Source organism: Cetorhinus maximus, chromosome 10, assembly GCF_964194155.1.
Source record: "Cetorhinus maximus chromosome 10, sCetMax3.hap1.1, whole genome shotgun sequence".
Lineage (NCBI taxonomy): Eukaryota > Metazoa > Chordata > Chondrichthyes > Lamniformes > Cetorhinidae > Cetorhinus > Cetorhinus maximus.
The window spans coordinates 133,126,821-133,149,405 of NC_135888.1; the positions used below are offsets into that span (position 1 = coordinate 133,126,821).

Below are 22,585 nucleotides of genomic sequence, written 5' to 3' on the forward strand. Positions count from 1 at the left end.
GTGTCTACCCTAACCCTTCATAATTTTAATTATCTCTATCAGGTCACCCCTCAGCTTTCACTTTTTTTAAAGAGAGAACAGCCCCAGCCTGTTCAATTTTACCTGATAAGTATAAGCATGTAGATATTTTAAAGTCAATTTTAAATCAGTGGAAGTCCGGGCAGCTTTATTAACAATTACATTTTGTTTTGGTGGTAAATCCATTTTTTATTTTTGGCTGTATGAATAAAACTGGCGAGGGTGCAAAGCCACAGCTGACACTCAAAACAATTGTCATCATGGATTTCAGGGTTCATTGAAGTTTCAATTTTAATTTCCGATTCTCCCTCTAAGCTCAAGAAAGTTTGGAAGAAACTTTCCAATGGAAAGAGTGTCTGTGAAACGTAAGATTTATCCCTGAAGCGCTTTCTTGCTTTCTTTTGCTTGAACGGGGGCAGTCACTAACAGGCGGGGCATGTCGTGTGACAGAAGGAAACAGCAGCAGCAGGCAGAGAGCGAGCTTGACTGAAGACATTCACACACACACACTGCGTGGCCAGGACCCGGCGAAACTACTGAACTGGAATCCTGCCGGGTAAGTAGAACAGTTTTCAAGCCTCCTTTACCGACCAGGCAAAACCGGGCACGTGGCTGGTTCTGGCAGCTTTTATCTCCTTTCTCCCTCGTCCTATAACTCCCCCCACCTCACCTCCCCTCCCCTTCCAACTCCCCAAACCAGCCTTGGCTGAACAACAGATGAAGTTGAACGGCAGCCTGGCTCAGAGTGGGTCCCTGTGATTGTAAGGCGACGACACTGGAACAAAAAAAGAAACTCCAGTGTTTTAATCGAGAAAAGCAAACAAAGAACAAAAGAAAGGAGTGTGCGCCTGGGGTAAACGGATCACTATTTTATTCACCAAGTGCCAAAGGGGTAGAGCTCCCTTCTCACCCTGGGCACAATGGGGGAAGATCGCTGCCATGATGCGTTTGAAATTGCTCCGGTTAGTTAGGCTGCAAGTTCGTTTGCTTAATCACAAAATGTACAATCTCCCTTGACCCAGCGCAACCTGACAACCCAATAGACCACAATCCTTTCCATTTTTTAAAATCTCCATTATAAAGTGCTCTCTGATATATTGAAGAGTGGTAACCTGGAGCCTGTTATTAATACAGCTGAAAATTAACTTAACTTGCAAAAAAAGAAACAAAACAAAACTGAAGTGTTGAACAGCCCGGCCTCACTAAATTGCTAAAAAAAAATGACTAAACAAACTATATTGAAGTACTAAACAAAAACAAAAACAGAATTACCTGGAAAAACTCAGCAGGACTGGCAGCATCGGTGGAGAAGAAAAGAGTTGATTTTCTTCTCCACCAATGCTGCCAGACCTGCTGAGTTTTTCCAGGTAATTCTGTTTCTGTTTTTGTTTTGGATTTCCAGCATCCGCAGTAGTTTTTTGTTTTTTATATTGAAATACTTACTGGTTTTATTTGCGTTCTCACATCAGTTTCTTGATAAATCAAATGTTTTTTTGATATGAATACACCTTTAAAATTTGCTGAGGAAACTCTTTCGAGTTATCAACAGTCACAGGTTGCAACTCTTTCGAGTACAATCACAGTTCTTGGTTTCCGGGAGTGGGACATGAACCCACAACCCTCTGATTCAAAGGCGAGGGTGCTATGAACTGAGCCACAGCTGACACCTCAAAATTTGCTGAGGAAAGAGTACAATTTGGAGAGCCTTCCCAAATGACAGCAAGTGGGTAGAATCTCGTAATGTCAACCTGACGACTTGTGACCAAGTGTTGTGTGACTTGGTGACTGAACTTGGTGACTTGAATCTTAAACCAGCCTAAAAGGGACACCAAAACATGAACGTGGTTTTGGGCTTAACATTCTTATGGTTAAAGGGCCCCGATCTTTTGCATAGGTTCAGCCAGTTTTTACGTTTTAAGACCTTTCCCGAATCACTCTTCTGCACTTGTTGCCAGAAAGACCACTTCAAAGTTGGGGGTCTCTCTCTCGGGGGTCTGAATTTGGACCCTGGCTTAAGACAGGGAATCACAGGCTAGTGGTGGACATGGCCTCATGTGGTAGGGCATGAGGGGAAGGGTATCGACTCTGGTTGCTCCCCTCTCTGTCATGGTCTAGCTGTGTAAGTGCCAGTTGATAGCACTGTCGACAACATCCTCCATCACTTTGCTGATGATTGAGAGTACACTGGTGGGGCAGTAATTGTCCAGGTTGGATTTGTCCTGCTTTTTTGTGGATAGGACATACCTATGAAAATTCCCACTTTGCCAGGTAGATGCCAGTGTTGTAACTACTGGAACAGTTTGTCTAGGGCCAGGGCTCGTTCTGGAGCATGTCTTCAGTACTATTGTCAGGCAATTTGCAGTATCCAGTGCCTTCAGCTGTTTCTTGATATCAAATTGGCTGAAGACTGGCATCTGTGATACTGGGGAGCTCTGGAGGAGGCCAAGATGGATCATCCATCGGCACTTCTGGCTGAAGATTTTTGCAAGTGCTTCAGTCTTGTCTTTTGCACTGATGTGCTGGGCTCCTCCATCCTTGAGGATGGGGATATTTGTGGCATCTCCTCCTCTGGTTGCTGTTTAATTGTCCACCACCATCCACCACCATTCATGGCTGGATGTGGCAGGACTGCAGACAGTTCCCACTGTCATAATGACCAAACAATCTGTTTCTTTCAATGATGTTGGTTGAGGGATAATTATTGATCCACAGCATCCAGGGAGTCAGGGCTCAGTGCAATGTCCCATCCGAAAGGCAGCACCTCTGACAATGCAGCACTCCCTCAGTATTACACCAGAAATGTCAGCCCAGATTTTAGGCTCAGGTCAATGGAGTGGGACTTGAACCCATGGCCTGTTGACTCATAGGCGAGAGTGCAACCATTGAGCCAAGGCTGACCCCTTTACAACACCTTTAATAAATTAATACAAATGATACAAATCAATAGTACCGCAAAATTTAGATAATTGGCACCACTGAATTTTATCAATCCTGGTTAATGTATTTCATAAAAGATGCATTAATTATGGGTGATTATTTTAAGAGATTGTTTGCTGAGACCTCATTTCCATTTTGAGGAGCTATCTGACCTTGTTTTTAGTTCTTTATCAGTTCATCATAAACTTGTTGTACAGTTAGGAAAAATCTACTCAGTTTGTCTGCACCATTCCGCATCCCTCCACTCCACAGGACACTGACACATGCTGGGCCACAGATTCCAATCAATGCTGCCCGCCTCCAGTACTTCAACCTTAGACAGTGAGTGACGGCGGCCTATTCAACTGCATCAGGCATCGCTGCCCTATCTGATCCTGTCCTCACCCGATGTCCACACAGGTACAACGTTCTCCTCCTCCCCACCCCCCCACCTCCCCCTCCCCCTCCCCCTCCCCCTCCCCTCCCCATACCCCTCCCTCCCTTACCCGTTCCCCCACCTCCCCCCACATCCATCTCCCCCCCACCTCCCACCCCACCTCCCCCCCACCTCCCACCCCACCTCCCCCCAACCTCGAACTCTCCCCTCCCGCTCCCCTGCCCCCCTCCCACATCCCTCCCCTGCCCCCCTCCCACGTCCCTCCCCTGCCCCCCTCCCACGTCCCTCCCCTGCCCCCCTCCCACGTCCCTCCCCTGCCCCCCTCCCCCGTCCCTCCCCCCAACAAATTCCCCAGGATCGAAGCTGGGATCTCCTGACCCAAACCATTCATTCCCACACCAGGCAAGGCCACTTTGGCCTGTATGGGGAGGGGGTGGTTTGGACGGCAGCAAAGGGAACCACTTCAAATAGATTACACTGTTTTAAATTCAATATGCAATGAAGCCCATCTTCTCTGATAGCAAGACTGCCCTTGTTTGGGGGCAAGCTGGCAATAATCTAATCAGCACACGCAGGGTTCCTCCTTCAGTACATTTCAGAGCTAAATGGCCATGATAAGGCAGAGATCGTGAGACATCACCATCGAAATGCACTTATTCCTAACCATATTATTGCTAATTTGCACTTAGAGAGATAGAAAGCAAATCCGGTGTGCAATTTATAACAGTAGATTGACAAATCTCTGGTTTTCAAGCACATAAAGAGTTTGCCAGTCTAACAATGAAGGACTTGCATTGAAATCACATTTTACTGCTAATGAAGTACTTTGAAGTATTGGTAAAAAAAGAGACATGCTGTCTAAGCTTTTCGTGCTGCACTCATCAGAACAGATCCACAAGAATGCCACATTTCAAAGAGAACAACAATTTATACCGCATTAGAAGAGAGTTGCTGATTTTTGGGCTCTGATTTGTAGAGGTGTTGCCATGGAAAATGTACCAGGGAGCAGTTAACTGCCAAACCTTTGTTTAAATTAAACAATTTAAAGTTAAACAATTTAAATTTAAACAAAAGCTTGGCAGTTAACTGTTCCCTGGTGCATTCTCCATGGCAACAGCTCTATCAATCAAAGTGCACTTGCCAACCAATCAGCATCCTCTTCTCATGCAGTATAAATTGTTGCTCCCTTCGAAATTTGGTATTCTTGTGAATCTGTCCTGATGAGTGCAAGATGAAAAGTTTCAACAGCAAGTCTCTTTTTCCAGCAATATTCAAGTTCAGTACTAACAAGCGACCATCAGAAGTGTAGGATACTGTTGTAATGTTGGACACCCGCCAACTAAATTGCACATGGCAGGCTCCTATGAGTCTCAAGATGCTAGTGACCAGGTCATTAGATTTAGTACAATTGGTTGAGGGATAAATATTGACCCCAGGACACCGTGTTGAACTCCCCTGCTCCTCTTCAAAATAGTGGCCCTGGAATGTTTTGCATCCACCTGAAGGGGCAGATAGGGTCTCAGCTTAAGGTCTCTCCTGAAAGACAGCGCAGAACTCCCTCATTTCTATTCTACAAGTGTGAGCCTGGACTTGGTGCTCAAGTCTCAGGTGCCGGATTTGAAACCATACATCCTCCTGACTCGGGTGAGTGGGCTACCCACTGACTTGTGTCTTTGTTGGTACACACTGCTGCCACTGTTTATTGGTGGTGGAGGGAGTAAATATTTGTGGATGGGATATCAATCAAGCGGGCTACTTTGTCCTGGATGGTGTCAAGCTTCTCAATGTTGTTGGAGCTGCACTCATCCAGGCAAGTGGGGAGTATTCCATCACACTCCTGACTTGTGCTTTGTAGATGATGGACAGGCTTTGGGGAGTCAGGAAGTGAGTTACATCACTGCAGGATTCCAAGCCTCTGACCTGCTCTTGTAGCCACAGGATTTATATGGCTAGTCCAGGTCAGTTTCTGGTCAATGATAACCCCAAGATGTTGATAGTGGGAGATTCAGCAATGGTAATGCCATTGAATGTCAAGGGCAATGGTTAGATTCTCTCTTGTTGGAGATGGTCATTGCCTGGCACTTGAGTGTTGCAAATGTTACTTGCCACTTTTCAGCCCAAGCCTGGATATTATCCAGGTCTTGCTGCATTTGAACAGGGACTGCTTCAGTATCTGAGGAGTCGCAAATGGTGCTGAATATTGTACAATCATCAGTGAACATCCCCACTTCTGACTTTATGGTGGAAGGATGGTCATTGATGAAGCAGCTGAAGATGGTTGGGCCTAGGACACTACCCTGAGGAACTCCTGCACTGATGTTCTGGAACTGAGATGACTGACCTCCAACAACTACAACCATCTTCCTTTGTGCTCAGTATGACTCCAAGCAGTGTAGAATTTTCCCCTTGATTCCCATTGACTCCAGTTTTGCTAGGGCTCCTTGATGCCACACTCGGTCAAATGCTGCCTTGATGTCAAGGCAGCCGCTGAATGTGATGGAATACTGCCCACTTGCCTGGATGAGTGCAGCTGCACCAACACTGAAGAAGCTGGACACCGTCCAGGACAAAGCAGCCGGCTTGATTGGCACCACATCCACAAACATTCACTCCCTCCACCACTGGCGAACAGTAGCAGCAGTGTGTGTACCATCTACAAGATGCACTGCAGAAACTCATCAAGGCTTCTTAGGCAGCAACTTCCAAACCCACGACCACTACCATCTAGAAGGACAAGGGCAGCAGACACATGGGAACACCAATCCCACAAATGAATTTTTTTTAAAAGTCTGGAATATAACCTAGTCTCAGTAATAGTGACCGTGGTAACTATCATCGTTTGTCATAAAAACCCATCTGGTTCACTAATGTCTTTTAGGGAAGGGAATCTACCATCCTTACCCGGTCTAGCCTATATGTGACCCCAGACTCTTAACTGACTCTGAAATGGCCCAGGAGCCACTTAGTACCAAGGCAGTTGGGGATGGGCAATAAATTCTGGACTTGCCAGTGATGCCCACATCCCATGAAAGAATGAAGAAAAATAAGTTGTACAGGGCTTTGGTGAGACCACATCCAGGGTACTGTCTACTGTTTTTGTTTTTGTTCTTGTTCCAGGGAACTGTCTACAGGTTTGGTCTCCCTGTCCAAGGAGAATAAATCTGCTGTAGAGGTAATACAATGAAGGTTCACTAGATTAATTCCTGGGATGTGTGGATTTACCTACGAGGAGAGATTGAGTAGATTGGGCCTTTGCCTGGAGAAATGAAAGGTGATCGTATTGAAACATATAAGATTCAGAGGGGTTTGACAGGGTAGATGAGACTGACTGGAGAGTCTCAGGGCCGGTCTCAGGATAAGAGGGTCAGCCTTTATCTGAGATAAGGAGATATGTCTTCACTCAGAGGGTTGTGAATCTTTATCCCAGAGGGTTGTTGATGCTCAGTCGGTGAGTATATTCAAGACTGAGATCAATAGAATTTTGGGCATTAAGGGAGTCAGGGGGCATGGGGGTCAGGCAGAAAAGTGGATTTGAGGCCAGATATCAGCTGTGATCTTACTGAATGGTGGAGCAGGCTCAGGAGGCTGTATGGCCTACTCCTGCTCCTATTTGTTATGTTATTTTGTTCTAAGGTTTCACTCGCACTGCAAATAAATTGACCACAATAACCCTGCAGTTTATCAGATGAAAGTTTTTGCACAGTATGTACAGATTACGTGCTACCAACTGAGGGAACAGGAAAAAGTTAATATCTACAAAAAAAAACCTCAGATCGAAAGAAACTGAAAACCTCAGTAAAGACCTGCTTCATGTGAAAATAAGTTAAATTTAGAGACAGTTCAACTTGAAAAAAAAAAGACTGATTGTAGTAATTGTAGCTTTAAGGAATGTAGTGGCTATAGCTTTAAGACTTGTGTTGTATAGTATCACGTGACAAAGCGAATGAATCAGCTCTAAGCGCTGGGAATCTTAGAGAAGGAGTTCTTCTTCTAGGTGTGGTGCTTGATGGAAGCATGTAATTGCTGCTACAGACTGTAAATAAAGTTTGATGTTTCTAATGAGAAACCTGTCTGGAAAGTCAAGTCCACAACACTGACTTATATTAAAAAGCACTTGTTGTGAACTCAGGACATCCCAAAGTACTTCGTAGTTGGGGGAATCATTTTTTTGAAGTATGGTAACTTTATAATTTAGGAAATACGATGGACAAACAGAGGTGAAATAATTGTTTGTGTTACGTTAATTGTATTAAGGTCAAGGATAAACAGGTGGAGAGTATTGATCAATTAAGTATCATGAGCACACATAAAGAGGGATTGTTGGGTGCATTGTCATCCCTGAGAATTATATTTTGGTTTTGTTGTTTAGTTTCCTTTGACATTTTTGTTTTAGTTACAGTGCCCCACCTGGGTCTGTTACCCCCTTTGATTATTATATTTTATTGATCATCTGTTCTATGAAAAAGCATATAAAGAAGGACTGCTGGGAGACTGGGGAAGTTAGTGGATAGGAGGCAGACATATGTAACATTGCATTCTGCAAATAAATGAACTATCAAGAAAAGGATTTGTCTCTAGATTCTTACTTCGCCATCTGGCTTGGGATCCAATTATCAACAATCTCTTAGGTTGATTAAGTTAAGTTGATTGAGTGATAAATGTTGACCAGTAGAGACCAGGGAGATTTCCCTTGCCTTTCTTTGAAAAATGTCATGGAGCTTTTAATATTCACCTGAAAGGGCAGACCAGGCCTCGGTTTGACCTCATTCAGGTGTGCAGCCACCACCTCTTGACAATAGCATTGCTGTCACTGAATCCCCCACCATCAATGTTCTGGAGGTCACCGTTGACCAGAAACTCAACTGGATCAGCCAAATGGACTCCATGAATATGAGAGAAGGTCAGAGATTGGGAATGCTGCAATGAGTAACTCGTTCCTGACTCCCTGATACCTGTCCACCATCTACAAGGCACAAGCCAGGAGTATGATGGATTACTCTCCACTTGCCTGGATCAAAGCAACTACAATAATACTCAAGAAGCTTGACACAGTCCAGGACTATTCCCCATGATTCCCATTAACCAGATTTACTAGGGCTGCTTGATGTCGCACTTGGTCAAAAGCTGCCTTGATGTCCAGAGCAGTCACTCTCACCTCACCTCTGGAATTCATGTTTGGACCAAAGCTGTAATGAGGTCTACACCTGAGTGGCCACATCCTCATTCACACCCCTCATTCATACCCCTCACCCAGACCCCTCACTCACATCTCTCACACACATCCCTCACTCACACCTCTCACTCACACCTCTCACTCAGACCCCTCACTCAGACCCCTCACTCAGACCCCTCACTCACACCCCTCACTCAGACCCCTCACTCACATCCCTCACTCACATCCCTCACACACATCCCTCACACACATCCCTCACACACATCCCTCACTCACATCCCTCACTCACATCTCTCACTCAGACCCCTCACTCACATCCCTCACTCACACCTCTCACTCAGACCCCTCACTCAGACCCCTCACTCACATCCCTCACACACATCCCTCACACACATCCCTCACACACATCCCTCACTCACACCTCTCACTCACATCCCTCACTCACATCCCTCACTCACATCCCTCACACACATCCCTCACTCAAATCTCTCACTCACACCTCTCACTCAGACCCCTCACTCAGACCCCTCACTCAGACCCCTCACTCAGACCCCTCACTCAGACCCCTCACTCAGACCCCTCACTCAGACCCCTCACTCACATCCCTCACTCACATCCCTCACACACATCCCTCACACACATCCCTCACACATCCCTCACACACACCTCTCACTCAGACCCCTCACTCACACCCCTCACTCACACCCCTCACTCACACCCCTCACTCATCCCTCACTCACATCCCTCACTCACATCCCTCACTCACATCCGTCACACACATCCCTCACTCACATCCCTCACACACACCTCTCACTCAGACCCCTCACTCAGACCCCTCACTCAGACCCCTCACTCAGACCCCTCACTCAGACCCCTCACTCAGACCCCTCACTCAGACCCCTCACTCAGACCCCTCACTCAGACCCCTCACTCAGACCCCTCACTCAGACCCCTCACTCAGACCCCTCACTCAGACCCCTCACTCACTCACATCCCTCACTCACATCCCTCACTCACATCCCTCACACACATCCCTCACTCATGCCTTTCACTCAGACCCCTCACTGTAGCCAAGTATTTATATGGCTAGTCCAGTTCAATTACTGGTCAATGGTAACCCCCAGGATGTTGATAGTGTCGACTTCAGCAATGGTAATGCCATTGAACATCAAGGGGTGATGGTTGGATTCTCTCTTGTTGGAGATGGTCATTGCCTGACACTTGTATGGGGCAAATGTTACTTGCCACTTGTCAGCCCAAGCCTGGATATTGTCCAGGTCTTGCTGCATTTGGACATGAACTGCTTCAGTATCTGAGGAGTCGCGAATGGTGCTGAACATTGTGCAATCATCAGCGAACATCCCTACTTCTGACCTTTATGATGGAAGGAAGGTCATGGATGAAGCAGCTGAAGATGGTTGGGCCTAGGACACTACCCTGAGGAACTCTTGCAGTGATGTCCTGGAGCTGAGATGACTGACCTCCGACTACCACAACCAACTTCCTTTTGTGCTAGGTATGACTCCAAGCAGTGGAGAATTTTCCCCTTGATTCCCATTGACTCCAGTTTTGCTAGGGCTCCTTGATTCCACACTCAGTCAAATGTGGCCTTGATGTCAAGGGCAGTCACTCTCACCTCACCTCGGGAGTTCAGCGCTTTTGTTCATTTTTGAACCAAGGCTGTAATGAGGTCAGGAGCTGAGTGGCCCTGGTGGAACCCAAACTGGGAATCAGTGAGCAGGGTATTGCTAAGCAAGAGCCACTTGATAGCACTGTTGATGACCCCTTCCAATACTTTACTGATGATCGAGAGTAGACTGATGGGGCAGTAATTGGCCGGGTTGGATTTGTCCGCCTTTTTGTGTACAGGACAAACCTGGGCAATTTTCCACATAGCTACCAGTGTTGTAGCTGTACTGGAACAGCTTGGCTAGAGGCGTGGCAAGTTCTGGAGCACAGGCCTTCAGTACTATTGCCAGAATACTGTCAGGGCCCATAGCCTTTGCAGTATCCAGTGCCTTCAGCTGTTTCTTGATATCACTTGGAGTCAATTGAATTGGCTAAAGACTGGCATCTGTGATGCTGGGGACCTCCGGAGGTGGCCGAGATGGATCATCCACTCGGCACTTCTGGCTGAAGATCGTTATGAATGCGTCAGCCTTATCTTTTGCACTGATGTGCTGGGCTCCCCCATCATTGAGGATGGGGATATTTGTGGAGCTTCCTCCACGAGTGAGTTGTTTAATTGTCCACCACCATTCATGACTGGATGTGGCTGGACCGCAGAGCTTAGATCTGATCCGTTGGTTGTGGGATCACTTAGCCCTGTCTATCACTTGCTGTTTATGCTGTTTGGCACGCAAGTAGTCCTGTGTTGTAACTTCACCAGGCTGACACCTCGTGAAGTGCTGATAAAGTGCCAGGGAGAAGCAGGCTCTCAGTTGCATCCAATCCCATTAATAATTGATCTCCGCGCAATCACTAGGTGAACAATCAGAATCATGAAATCCGGCTTATTAATGTATCCTTTCTGGATTGTACACCAGTTTCCTGTCCAGTGGTTGAACCTGTGATATCCCTGGCCACTTAACCTCACTTACTGACTCTATAAACTCCCCAGGGCAGGTCTTGACTGCATGTGATGGTAGAATTAAAACAGCGAGAGAGAGAGAAAGAGAAAAAGAGAGAGCAATGCGCTGTCCTGAGGGGCACTATAGAAATGTAACCAATTAGCACTCTCTTACCATCCAGTATAAATTGTTGTTTTCCCCTTATTTGCGAAGTGTCCTGATGAGCATAAGACGAAAAGCTTTGACATGTCTCTTTTTTCAGCAATATTCAAGAAATGTAAGTTCTTTCTTTCCTTTTTTGTTTTTATCCTTCTACTGTCTTCAGTAGCAATAAAAGTCAGTGCGATATAAAATTTGCTGCTGATTCATGATTGCATGAACAGCAACTGGCCTTTTTCACAGGAACAATTGTCAAACAAACTTTGACACCAAGGCAGAGCTACATGAGGAGATATTAGGACACGTGACTAAAATCTTTGTCAAAGAGGTAGGTTTGAAGGAGCATCGTAAAGGATGAGAAAGGTCGAGAGGATTGTAGGGCTGCAGGAGATTACAAAGATAGGGCACTGAATTATATGAGGTGCCAGATTCCCCACACCTTGGCTAAAATGTCAGGGGGCGGGAGTTGTGGGGGAGCACGCCGAGCGGAAGGCTACCCCGCAATTGGCCACTAGTGGGCTGAAGGCTCTCAGGAGCAGAAGGTCCTGCCTCAGAGAGCTGCCAGCCAATCAGAGGCTGCCAGTTTCCAGCACTGGGAGAAAGAGACATGTGACACCGCAGCCAGGATTTGGGTAAGTTGTTTGGGGGTCTCGTCGGGTGTCGAGCTGATAGGCCCTAGCGAGGAGAGTGCGGAGGGCTGTGATTTCAGAGTCCATGGGGGAGGGAAACCTGCAAATTGTGGTAAAACCTTTTGGGGTGGAGGGGGGGTCCCAGCCCAATGGATTAAAGGGAGGTACACATACCCACCACCAGCTTGCACAGTGAGACCTGCAAAGCTGGCCATTTGGCCTGGGTCTTTCCTGCCACTGGTTACGTTACAAGCCTGCCTGAGGGTGCTAATGGTTATACTAATAAACCAACTTAAGACAATCAGTCAAGCTCGTGACATGGCTTATTTACACTTGCTAGAAGTGACATACATAGAAACAGAAATATAGAAAATAGGAGCAGGAGTAGGCCATTTGGTCCTTCAAGCCTGCTCCGCCATTCATTATTACCATGGCTGATCATCCAACTCAATAACATTCATTCACAGGGACTCATTCTCTGCAAACAAAAGGAATACGTTCAAACCTTGCACCATTTTTGAGTTTGGGGAGCCGATATTTTCTTGTTGCTTTCTGCATGGCAATATCTCGCCCAATCAGAGTCAACTTGCCAGCCAATCAGCTCCCTTTTCTCCTGTGGTCTAACTTGTGCTCATTTGAAATTTGGCATTCTTGCATTTGTCCTGATAAGTACAAGGTGAAATGCTTTGTCAACATGTCTGTCCTTTCAGCAATATTCAGGTCCTGTCCAGCCAAATGACTGTCGGGAACGCCCACTTAAGGGCCTCAATTGTCTGTGGTGGCTGGGGAGCCCAGATTCATTTCCACCATTGGCAGAATTGTGGCGGGGGCAGGGGTGGGTAGGTGGCAGACAGGCTGCCCGCTAGATTTAAAGAGCACCCCCAGCATCAAACCACTCCCACTGGGGGAGATTAAAATCTATCCAAAGGAGAGAAGCCATGGCGGATCTTGGAAACAAGGATTAGAATTTTACAGTTGAGTTGCTGGATCAGTGGTCACTGCAGCTCAGTGAGTTCAGGCAGCATACAAAGTCAAAATTGACACCACTGAACTACTGTACAGAGAGAGTTTGGTAATGAGAGGTTTAAAAATTAATAAAATTTACAAGCCTGGTATATTTTTATTGTGTATAAAGAAGTATTTATTTAGCTAATCATACTTATTCAAGATATTTAGTGCCGAGTGGTTGGATAAGTTCCAGTCACCATCTGTTAAATGATGTCCTCAGGCTGCATTGATATTACAGTCAGTTCCTATTTTAGCAGAACCCACTCAAATTGTTTTTTCCGTTGAGGGAGAAGAATACAGAATTAACCAATAAAAAAACTTTTAATTTCAGACATCTAACGCCAGTAACAAGACTCGCCTGAAGTATAAGCTTCAAATTGAATCAAGGCAGCTAGATTAAAGCATTTTCTAATACTTCATTGTGTATCTAACCCGGTGCTGTACCTACGCTGGGAGTGTTTGATGGGGCCAGTGTAGAGGAAGCTTTACTCTATCTAACCCCGTGCTGTATCTACCCTGGGCGTGTTTGATGGGGACAGTGTAGAGGGAGCTTTACTCTGTATCTAACCCCGTGCTGTATCTACCCTGGGAGTGTTTGATGGGGACAGTGTAGAGGGAGTAAATCTCCCTCTGCATTGATCCATCATACAGCACGAGTTTAGATACAGAATAAAGCTCCCTCTACACTGTCTCCATCAAACACTCCCAGGACAGGTACAGCACAGGGTTAGATACAGAATAAAGCTCCCTCTACACTGCCCCCATCAAACACTCCCGTGACATGTATAACATGGGATTAGATACGGAGTAAAGCTCCCCCTACACTGTTCCATCAAACACTCCCAGAGTAGGTACAGCATGAGGTTAGATACAGAGTAAAGCTCCCTTTGCACCGACCCATCAAACATCCCCAGGACAGGTACAACACGGGTTAGATACTGAGTAAAGCTCCCTCACACTGCCCCTGCCAAACACTCCCAGGACAGGTACAGCACGGGGTTAGATACAGAATGAATTATTAGAAAATGCTTTAATCAAGCTGCCTTGATTGGATTTGAAGCTTATTCCTGGAGCTGAAAATTCCGAATGTTGTCCTGAGTTTGTGCACAGTAGTTTATGGCTGGATCATTTCCCAAATTTGCCTGTTTAGCCAGTAATGCTGAATCTTTGAAAAATGAGGCCCAAAGTGCAATGGCTGGTAACATCTTAATTGCTCATAATCTTATACTGGCATGATCATTACATGGTGCCATTGACTTCTGAGCGAATCATGTGTTCTTGTGTATAAGGGAAGAGGGTAAATCTCAGATGGCACATGGTGGAGATTAGCATCACTTCTGGGAATCTTTTAGACACCTTGTGATTGGAGGATATCAACTAGCCTCTGTTCCCATTCACAGAACTGTAGAAATTAGTGGAACAGGAGGAGGCCATTCAGCTCATCCTATCAGAAGTTTCGTTAAGCTTATATAAAACCAATGACCTTTCCTGGTCCTAATGGTTTTAAGGGTTCTGACCCAAAAAATTACAGAAATAATGAGACCACAGTCAAATACTTCAGTTAACCACCAGAAATCTTTATTGCTCTTGCGTGTAAACACAGTCAAGTGCTAAAATGCGCAGAAATATGAAATTACAAGGAGTTCATTCCCACAAACCACTCATGATTGGTCAGGCCTTTGAGACCACATTCGAGGTATTGCGTTTCTGATCTCTTACCTTAGGAAGGATATATTTGCCTTAGAGGGAGTGCAAACACGTTTCACTAGATTGATTCCAGGGAGAGGATCGATCTATGAGGAGAGAATGAGGATTTAGGTTTATATTCTCTATAATTAGGTGAGTACAAGATGAACCCATTGGGGGGAAAAAAAAACAATCTTAGAGGGTTTGACAAGGCAGATGGCGGAAGGATATTTTCCTTGGTTGGGACGGATCTAGGATTATTGACAACAGTCTCAGGATAAGGGGTTGACCATTTAGGACTGAGAAGGTACATTTCTTTACTCAAAGTGTTGTGATTCTTCACAATTTTCCCTCCCAGAGATCTTTGGACGCCCAGGTTTAGATATATTCAAGTCATGGATTCATAGATCTTTGGATATTGAGAGAATCAAGGGTTGTGGGGACAGTATGAGAAGGTGCAGCTGAGGCAGAAGATCAGGCATAATCACAGTGAATGGTGGAGCAGGCTCAAGGAGCCGAATGGCCTATTCCAACCCCGATTACTTGGCACCTTTAACACAATAACATGTAGTCTTTTGGCAGTACAGAACTGGAGTATTGCTGAAAAAAGAGACATGTTAAAGCTTTTCATCTTGCACTCATCAGAACACTTCACTAATATAAGGGGAAAACAACAATTTATATTGTATGTGAAGAGAGTGCTGATTGGTTAGCAAGTGGACTCTGGTTGGTAGAGGCATTGCCATGGAGAATGCACCAGTGATAGTCACTAGCAGTTAACTGCCAAGCATTGTTCAAAATTTAAACCAGGCAGCTTGACCCTGATTGGCCAAGATGTTGCCCTGAGGAATGAGTCAGCGAATGGCTGTCACTTATTTTGTTTAGCTGAAACAGGCGCGATGTCCACTTGCCAACCAATCAGCACTCTCTTCACATACAGTATGGATTGTTGTTTCCACTTACATTCTAGCGAAGTGTCCCGACGAAAAGCTTCAACATGTCCCTTTTTCTCAGCGATACAAGAACATGTCCGAGGCAGCTTCACCGGGACATTATTCAGACAATACAAAAGAAAAATACTGCGGACGCTGGGAACTGAAATAGAAACAGAGAATGATGGAAAAACTTGGCAGGTCAGGCAACGTCTATGGAGGGAGGAACAGAGTTAACGTTTCAGTTCGATGGCCCTTTATTCAATGCTGCCTGAACTGTTGAGTACTTCCAGCATTTTTATTCAGGCCATATTCAGACTGAGTCATGTAAGGCGATATCAGGAGTCTGGTCAAAAATGTTCTTTGGTCAAAGAACGTCTTAAAGGAGAAAGGAGAGGTAGAGGAGTGGAGAGGTTTCGAAAGGGAATTCCAGAGTTCAGGCCAAGGCAGCTAAATGGCGAAATGATTAGAACTGGGGTTGTGTGCAAGAGGCCAGAACTGGAGAAATACAGAGCTCTCCGAGGACTGGAGGAGGTCACAGAGACGGGGAGGAGTGACGTCAAGCAGGGATTTGAAGAGGAGAATGAGAATTTCAGAATCGAGGTGTTGCTGCAGCGGGAGCCAATGTAGATCAATGAGCACAGGGGTGATGGATTAACAAGCTCTGTTGACTTGGAACAGAGAGTAAAGGATGAAAATCTGCCCCTTACTTTTGTAAATACGCAGCGATAGATGTTAAGCCGACCACTTAAAAACACGATTTAAGCAGCCAGTCTAAGCTGCAGCTCAGCTAATTTACTGCTGCCTCACAGTCCCTGTGACGACACAGAGACTGTCCTAAAGCATTTGTTTCTATTTAAAAGCCATCCAAAGTACACAATACGCTCACTTAGTTTTCCATGAAATGTCCTCCAAAAACATTCAAGCAAAGTCCCATCTCACCCACCCACTCAAAGTTTCCCCAGCGTCAATGGAGAAAAAAAAAACAAAAAAGATTTGTACTTTTTAAAGAGCCCGTCATGAGCTTGGGGCTTCGCAAAGTGTTTTATAGCCAACCAGGCCCCTTTTTTTCAAATGAAGCTACTGCTGTAATGTAGGGAACCGGAGCAGCCAATTTGCGCACAGCAAGCTCCCACAAACAGCAACGTGATAATGGCCATATAATCCGGTTTTTTGGCCATGTAGATTGAGGGACAAATATTTGGCCCCGAGGAACGAGGGAGAACTCCCCCTTGTTCTTCTTTGAAATAGTGGCATGAGATCTTTTACGCCTACCTGAGAGGGCAAGATGGCACCTTGGGTTTAATGTCTCATCTGAAAGATGGCACATCCAGCGTTGCAGCGCTCCCTCGGTACTGCGCTGGAGGAGTCAGTCTGGACTTGTGCTCAAGTCACTGGAGTGGGATTTGAAACCACAACCTCCAAACTCAGAGGTGAAAGGGATACCCACTGACTGGTGGTCCTGGGCGACTCTTCTGAATGCTCCACCTGGCATCGCCTCAATTCTAAAATTCCCGTTATCCCAATCGAATCCCTCCATGGCCTCACCCCTCCCTACCTCTGTAAGATCTTACGGTCTGCAATCTTCTGAGATTTCTGCACTGCTCCAATTCTGGCCTCTTGTGCACATCCTCAATTTTAATCATTCCACCATTGAGCAAGGTCAAAATCCTGGAGCTCCTTCCCCCACAGCACTGTAAATGTACCTTCACCAGATAGACTGCAGCGGTTCAAGAAGGCAGCCCACCGCCACCTTCTCAAGGACAATTAGGGATGGACAATAAATGCTGGCCTAGCCAGCGATGCCCACATCCCATGGAAGTATAAAAAGATATAAATCAACAAAGCATAAAGATAGCACTTCACAGAGATATTTATAAGGCGAACTGACTCTCGTTCCAAGTTATGAATAAATAAACAGTAGCCTTTATAGATGCTTTGAATCACTCAACATTGAAATGAGCCTCATTGCTCAAGGCTTGATGCTCTGGGGTAGATTTTAACTTTTGAACACCCAACCCTGTCAGTGGGGGCTCTGCTGTACAGGGGTTGTCAACTCCAATGGCATGCATTCCTGGAGGTTTCATCACATGACCTCCCACCTCCAATGGCCTCGCCGTCTCCAATACTCCTGCCCAACCTGTTCATACTCATGGTGCCCCAACTTCCCACAGCCAAATAAAAAATACACTGCACTATTCATTATCTAGTTGGACAGTCCTTAACTCTTTGTCAAATGAGTCTTGTTTCCCCCATCGCCAATATTGTGATGACTTATAAATAGAATCATTTGTCAAAAAATGGCGGACAATTTTTTTAAAGACCTTGTGATGCTTCTCCCTCTGGCTTTTTGCTCACAACAGTGCCTTGGAGATTAACTGGCAATTCCTGGAGGCTCCAAGGTCAATCCTGGGTGTTGACAAACTGAGTCGAGTGGGAATATGGGTGAGGAAGGCTGGGGGTGCTGGGTAGGGGGGGTTGAGCCAAATAACCTTTCCTGTCTGCTTTTGCCCTCTCCATTTTCTACAGGAAGTTGCAGTGAAAGGAATTATTTTGCTCAGTTGGACGAGAAGGTGAATAATGACCCAGTTGGCGAGCGTATCCGCGCACGTGCTGGAAATCTGGGCTATCGTGCTGGTGATCCTGGGCACAGTCATCCTGATGAGCTTCCTCATGTTCGGCCCCGCTGTTTCCATCATCATTTACCGGATCTGGAGGTACCCACTACTGACATCGGAGGTACCATGACCTGTGACATCGTTTTCAGCATGACCTGTGACCCTGTGCGGGTCATTCAGGGTGGGCTTCCTTTGGAAGGCATGAACTCTTTACACACCGTTCCCGAGGACATGTTTCTGACAATGAATGACATCAAGATAAAAGACTTCTTTGTTTTGTTGAAAAATGGTTAACCATTGCGATCTTGGAGAGATAATGTTTCAAATGAGTGTGCATGTACCAAGGCCGATCTTCTCTCCTCCCCGCAGACTTGTGCTGTCCATAGTGTTGTCCTTACATGGTCAACTTTGTTCCTCCATTAAGCATAGCACAGACTTCTTAATGTCTGGTCACTCAGCCATGGAGCCAGGAACAAATTTAACCCAGTCTCCTCATTCAGCTGCCTGTAAGGCTCCTACATGTGACGTATTTGCACAGTCTCAGCCTGGTTTTTAATGGGCATTTCAACATTAGCTCCTAGCTGGAATTTAATCCCTGCTGTCAGGTGTTGAGGGCAATTGAAATTGAATGGAAAATTGCCATAGTGTCACAGTAGGAGGCACTCATCTAAGGTTGAGTGTTGGGCAGTATAAAGGGAAATTCACTCTGTATCTAACCCCGTGCTGTACCTGTCCTGGGAGTGTTTGATGGGGACAGTGTAGAGGGAAATTCACTCTGTATCTAACCCCGTGCTGTACCTGTCCTGGGAGTGTTTGATGGGGACAGTGTAGAGGGAAATTCACTCTGTATCTAACCCCGTGCTGTACCTGTCCTGGGAGTGTTTGATGGGGACAGTGTAGAGGGAGCTTTACTCTGTATCTAACCCCGTGCTGTACCTGTCCTGGGAGTTTTGATGGGGACAGTGTAGAGGGAGCTTTACTCTGTATCTAACCCCGTGTTGTACCTGTCCTGGGAGTGTTTAATGCTCACATCGGGTGTCTATGATGGAATGTTACCATGCTGATGATCAGCATTCCTCACTTGATTCAGGAAAGGTTACATTCAATAAAAACAATATTCAGCAAAAATGCATAAGACGTATTTCTTCTATGTTGTGACAAACATGACTTATTCTTAACTCTTCCGGCCTCGTCTTCATTGTTCTGTGGGAGAGATCCCAACCGGTTCTGGAATGAGTTGAAATTTTCAGAACCCTAGAGATGTTTCTCTCCTTTCACAAGGCAAATTGTCGAGGGAGTGTCAGTGCGAGTTCCCTTTGAAGGATAATCGGAGCAAAAATAAATTCTAATTCAATGTATAGAATTTGCAGTTTTTGGGTTAAAACCTTTTAGATTTGTAGTTTTACCTTTTTTTGTTCGTCTGTTCTTCCTCTCCCCTCATCCCACCATCTCTCTCTCCCTGAGGTTTGCGGGGGTGAAGTTTGGCATTATCCACTCTCACCAGCCAAGCTTCATGCTGAGTTAGTGATGGTTGACTTGCAGAGTGGGGCAAGGATGGTTGGGGTAAAAACTCTCAACCTACCTTCTTCCCTGTCCTGCCAAGGTATCTTTGAAGGCTGGATCAGGAGAGAGATAGGCCGGGGAGGGTGGGGTTGCCAACTGTGATTAAATGTATTCCTGGAGGTTTCATCACATGACTTGCCTCCAGCCATTAGTCTGCCAACCATCCAACCTTGTGACATACTGCTTTCCTAGGCCAATTGGAAAGCAAAAAGATTCATTACCCAATTGGATGATGTTTGACTGTCAGCTAAAACAGCCTTTTCTCCCCCATGTTCAATGTTTTTATATCGGGTGAAGAGACATGGTCAAAGAAAATGACAAAAAAGACCCACTCTATTTTAATGTCCCAATGATTTTTCTCCAGGATCACACACTGCAGTGTCCTCGACCTTCACTTCCTGGAGACGTCAGGCCAATCCTGAAGGGGTGTTGCCAGGTCAGTGGGCCGATGTGTTCCTGCAGCGGAGAGAGGGTCTATTGACACCATGGTGTCAACCAACGAGCTGGAAGCAGGGTGGGACTTGCCAGAGACAGGGTTGAAACCGGCAATGGTTACTTGCCCGGCAGCGGTGGGTAGCCAATCTTAGATAGTTAATGGCCCACTTAGGGACCGACTGGGGATAGACTGCAGGGATCTCCTTGCTCAGGCCAAAGCCAAGCAGGTGCCTGGAAACAGCTGGCCGAGGGGGTGGTTGAGGCCTCTTTCTGTTCACCATTGCCCTCCCCTCCACCCCCGCACATCAGAGCCATCGGAGCAGGGCCACAGCTGCAGCTGCTAATCCCCACTCCCTCGGGGTGGCCTGGAATCCATAGTCACAGCTTATTTTTAAAAAGTAGGAACCTCTTCAGAGTAGGCACCTCAAGATGGATGCGCCCTCTCTGTTCACCCTCCCACAGTGGTAGTGCCCGCCTCTGCTGATGAAGCTGCTGGCCTTCCAAGGCTGCAGGGCCTCTGATTGGACTTGCAGCCTCAGGAACCCGCCCTCTTTAATTGGACGGCGGACACAGAGGCTGCTAATCAGGAGGCCGCCTTCCATACTTTTTATTCATTCGTGGGATGTGGGCCTCTCCGGCTAGGCCAGCATTTGTTGTCCACCCTTAATTGCCCTAGAGGAGGCGGTGGTGAGCCGGCTTCTTGTGGTTCTTGCAGTCCGTGTGGTTTAGGTATGATCACATTGGCAGGCGAGCCACCAAGTGTAGTTGGGGACCCAGAAATGGTTCTGCTCCGCAATTATTTCTAAAGTGATAAGATCCCTTCCATTGCGTCCCCGCTCCACCCCAAAAACCGTGAGGTCTCCTAGGAGAGATGAAATATCAGATCGTTCTGCATTGGGGGGGATGGGGATGGAACTTGGAAGCTCTGTCTTTAGGACAGAGGGTCTATTGACACCACGGTGTCAACCAACAAGTTGGAAGCAGGGTGGGACCTGCAGCAGGCCTCAAGGTAAACAGCCCATCTTACAGCAAAGAAAGTCGATCTAAAGAGTCTCTATGAACTACAGCAAACAGAACTCATGGTGGAAACTACAGCAACGTCTCCCAGTAAAAGCAGGGTAAGTTGTCCAATGAAAAGCAGTGAGTAGAGGATGGTTGCTTGATACAAATTATGGATAAAACTCATTCCAGTCACTTAAAGCGTTGTCATCTTCCAGATGCGATTGACAGGAGAATTAGCCAATCACCTCCATTCTAGCTGAGACAAGTAGTGTTACTGCATACAACCCACTTAGAATTGTGGGTGGGGGGGGGGGCAGCTGAAGATTGGAGTAGCAGATTGGGGGTCCGGCAACTATGTAGGGAGAATTGGGCTCAATGAGTGAATATCCAAGTAGCTGAAATCAAGGGTTTGCGTGCCCTCAAGAGGTTAATTCTCAGCTCTTGGCTTCATGCCCTCCCCATCTGCATCATTGTAAACTCCCACAAGTCTCAGGTCATTTTTTTTTCATTCATTCATTCATTCATGAGACATGAGCCAGCATTTATTGCTCATCCCTGATTGCCCTTGTTCAGAGGGCATTTAAGAGTCAACCACAGGCCCTGGAGTCACATGAAGGCCAGACCAGGTAAGGATGGCAGATTTCCTTCCCTCGAGGAAACCAGATGGGTTTTTAAACAACAAACAGCAATGGTTTTGTGGTCATCATCAGACTTTTAGGGCAGGATTTTCCCCCCATCGGGGGCGAAGTTGAAGTGTGGGCGCACACAGGTGCGCCTCCAATCAGCGCCCCCAATCGGGGGGGGGGCGCCGCCATTTTTCATGGGCAGGCCAATTAAGGCCCGCCCAGCATGACATCAGCTCGGAAGCGCTATGCACTCCCTGTGCGGGCAGGGGGAGGGGGGTGGAATCCCTAAACCTGAGAGTGTGCTCTTTCATACATGCGCACAAAAGAGCGCACTCATCTCCCTGAGGCTAAGTGCAGCCTCAGGGAGATTGGCTGTTCTGTCAAAAATATTAAAAATAGAAAAAAGAAAATTCCCTGACATGTCCCCTCATATGACACTGTCACATGAGTTGGGACATATTCATAATTTTTAAAAAAACTTTAATTAAATTTTTAAAAACCTATATGAAACCTCATCCTGCCTGTGGATGAGGTTTCACGCTTTTTCTAATGCCCGCCAGGGCTCCTGGCTTGCCCGCCAACCTTAAGGTTGGACGGGCAGGTCGATTAATTACTTCAATGACCCTGTCAATGGCCTCAGTTGGCCATTGACAGGTCGGCAGGTGCACAGCTGATTTTGCTGTGCCCCCGCCTACCTGAAAATTTAAATGGGGCGCGGCGACGTCGGGAGTTCCGCCCGACATCATTGCGCATCGGCAAGTGGGGGGTGGGGCCCGCTCGTCAACGGGAAAATCCTGCCCTTAATTCCAGACTTTTACTGAATTCAAATTTCACCATCTGCTATGGTGGGATT

At 46.4% G+C, this 22,585-nt stretch overlaps 1 long non-coding RNA gene across 1 annotated transcript; it reads left to right on the forward strand.

Annotated features, from left to right (window-relative positions):
- The first annotated feature begins 440 nt into the window (after positions 1-440).
- Positions 441-19,505, forward strand: LOC144685311 (uncharacterized). The gene is made up of 2 exons (XR_013577708.1): positions 441-574; positions 18,018-19,505. It is a non-coding gene; the product is annotated as an uncharacterized LOC144685311 (long non-coding RNA).
- The last annotated feature ends 3,080 nt before the right edge of the window (positions 19,506-22,585 follow it).